We start from the raw sequence: 3,376 nt of genomic DNA, 5'->3' as shown, positions 1-3,376 counted from the left end.
CGGGGAGCAGTTGGGGGTTCGGTGCCTTGCTCAAGGGCACCTCAGTCGTGGTATTGAAGGTGGGAGAGAGTGCTTTACATTCACTCCCCCCACCTACAATCTCTGCCGGTACGAGACTCGAACCTGCAACCTTTTGGGTTACAAGTCCAACTCTCTAACCATTAGGCCACGACTCCCCCAATTACTTTATTGTAAAATTGCTAAATTAGAACATTTGTAGTGTTGTGAAATAAGATATTAAGAAGATATTCATTTTATATCCAAAGAGTTTCCATTTTATGTTTATTCATGTGACTACATCTTTGTGCACTCAGCATTTTTGTTTGGTGAGATATTTCTTGGCATGTTCTGTTTCTGTATTGAGTATTGCAGTCTTACTGACTATGATCATACACAAACTGGAGATAAAATGCATTAGACAAAGATTTGTGTTTTTGTTTTATATTGCAGTCTGTTTTCTCCACATTTGTTGTTAGGTTATTTTGCCATTCAGAAGCTTGTTTGGACATACATGCTGCTAATACTCAGCATTTTCAGTGGGAGGCTCTTTCATGGCGGCACTCCAGTTCTGTGCTGTGTGAATTACAGATAATCTTTATAGTGGAGTAAATACACCAAACATACAGTCACAGGCTATAAGGACACTCTATGGAGAGAACTGACCTAATGTATAGTGGATTTCTATCATTCAGAGGTGGACAGATTATGTATATTAGGCAAAATATGTTAATATTACAGATGAATGGAACATAAGTATTGGTTTGGTAGAGACTGGTTGTTTATCGGTTGTTCTAAATGATACATATGTGGACCGAGGGTTACTAAAAATGACCAGACATTAATATGTCTGCAGTCGCTAGTGTTTCTTCCATCAAAAATAGCACCAAAGAGGTTAATCTGTTGGCATCCATACTGGTTGTTAACAATCATGAGACTCAAAATGCTGCTTCAGGAGTGCCTCCTGTATTGCATATTCAAAGAAAAGCTATTTAGCGATACACTCCAGCATTTAAATGCATTCATGTCACACTCAACACTTTGCGGGATGTATATGTGGCCTAAATATCTAAATCATAATATTGACTGGTTTGGTATGTGTTTGAAGTGTGTGTTTGTCTAAGAGTTCACACACTTCCTGTTCTTCCATTCAGGTACACAAAGAGCCTGTTAACCCTCAGGTCATTCTGCACCTCACTGGCTCTCTTTGAGCACACCTACACCAGCCTGCTTAGTTTTAAATCAAATATTTGCCCAAATGGTTGCATTCTTGACCTTTCAGTGCAGCTCTCTAAATAGCATGTGTAAGTTCAGTTCAGTATCGCTCATGTGAGAGTGTTCACTGGTTTGCCTGGCTGCCACACTGAAGGAGGGAGAAATATAGTTTACAAACAACAAGGAAAGAAAGGTTCAGAAAGCAGGGTTCATTACTAATATTATAAGATAAAGGTTTATCATGACGCTCAAGACTGTGTTATCATACTGATGGTCTGGGGTTTTCCTTAACGGCCACAGTGTCTTGGATCCGCCCTCCACCCCTCCCCAGTCTCCACATCACACACAAACAAACACAATTTCTCCATCACTCTGCATAGATACAGGAGGTCCGACACACTTATTGGGCAAAACTAAATCTGGTTACCATAGTTACCCATTCATTTCTGTAGAGAAATTGAAATGGAAGTGGAATTTCTGATCAATTCAACCACTTTAATAATGAAAAAGCTAATTCCGAAAATATGTATATATTTTTTATAAAAAAATAAAATAAAAAAAATGTGCTGCACTCTGACCATTTCAAGCTTTTCCTGGTATTGTTCTCTAGTGTTACCCTTTTAACATAAATTCAGAATATTTTAGCTGGAACAGTTTATTGATGATTGTAAAGTATATATTGATAACGCAATCAAATTCCATTTAATAAATACACTCAGCACTACATCATCTATTGTGGTTTTAGTAAACTGTGAGAAAAAAAAACAATCTGTTAGACCAAAGTTGCTTAATAATTGTACCTGAAATAAAATCTGATAAATAAAATCTGGCACTGATATACACATTAAAAAGTAGATGTATTTTTAACAATATTTAACAATTTGTTACATATATTTTATATATATCAACAGTTACAGTATTTATACATTATTGGTATTGTGTTTAATGGCATGTGGCTTTCATTTCTAAATTATATTCTTATTTTATTTATTTATTTAAACTGACTGTGAAAAACATGAAAGCTCTCTCTTAATTTTAGGATTTGCTTCCCCCTACACTAATTCATGGTCCCAGTAAATCACTGTTGCTGACTTTATCTGTTCCACAAAAATATATAATACTAAGAGCACATGTTGTAGCAGCTGGGTTTTAGGCAAGCAGGACATCCTGGATTAGATTATCTGCAGTGACCTTGACTGAGCTGGTGCTGCTTGCTGTTGGGCTCGTTCTGCTGGTCAGTGTGGTCAAATATTGATCAAACCTCCAAACAAGACAGAGCACTCCGCTGAATGAGTGTTAATGTTTCGTCTTGACAGAGCTGTGGTTCAGTGGTTAGATGTCTCTGGTTCGAATCTGGCCTGCAACTTTCTTAATAATCATCTCAGGGCATCTCAGGAACCGCACTCCTGTGGTTCAAGTCTTACCTCTCAGGTAGGTCCTTCAGGGTGTCTTGGAGGGGTGAGGTTTCTAAGTCACAACTTCTTGCTACTGGGGTTCCTCAAGGCTCAGTGCTTGGACCACTTCTCTTCTCCATCTACATGTCGTCATTAGGATCTGTCATTCAGAAGCATGGCTTTTCTTATCACTGCTATGCTGATGACACTCAAATCTACTTCTCATTCCAACAAAGATGATCCGACGGTAGCTGCTCGCATTGCAGCCTGTCTGAGAGATATTTCTAGCTGGATGAAGGACCATCACCTTCAACTCAACCTTACTAAGACAGAACTGCTTGTTGTTCCAGCAAACCCATCGTTTCATCACAGCTGCTCTATACAGCTGGGTTCATCAACCATAACTCCTTCCAGGACAGCCAGCAACCTTGTGGAGTTGTGATGGATGATCAGTTAAGCTTCACAGACCATATTGCTACAACGGCCTGGTCCTGCAGGTTTGCTTTGTACAACATTAGGAAGATTAGACCCTTCCTGTCAGAGCAAGCCACACAACTTCTTGTCCAAGCTCTTGTTCTCTCCAGACTGAACTACTGTTATGCTCCCTTGGCGGGTCTTCCGGCACGTACTATCCAGCCGCTGCAAATGATCCAGAACGCAGCAGCGAGACTGGTCTTCAACGAGCCAAAGAAAGCCCACGTCACACCTCTCTTCATAATTTTGCACTGGCTACCAATAGCTGCTCGCATTAAATTCAAGGTACTGATGTT

General features: G+C 39.6%; 1 protein-coding gene across 1 annotated transcript in view; it reads left to right on the top strand.

Annotated features, from left to right (window-relative positions):
• LOC107670890 (von Willebrand factor A domain-containing protein 8-like) overlaps positions 1 to 3,376 on the top strand; it is a 32,943-nt gene that overhangs the window by 5,811 nt on the left and 23,756 nt on the right. The gene's annotated exons all lie outside the window — the stretch shown is intronic.

This window comes from Sinocyclocheilus anshuiensis, unplaced genomic scaffold (assembly GCF_001515605.1).
Source record: "Sinocyclocheilus anshuiensis isolate Anshui unplaced genomic scaffold, SAMN03320099.WGS_v1.1 scaffold1366, whole genome shotgun sequence".
Classification (NCBI taxonomy): Eukaryota; Metazoa; Chordata; class Actinopteri; order Cypriniformes; family Cyprinidae; genus Sinocyclocheilus; species Sinocyclocheilus anshuiensis.
The sequence above is the reverse complement of the archived record's forward strand: the minus strand, read 5'-3'. Positions and strand labels throughout refer to the sequence as shown.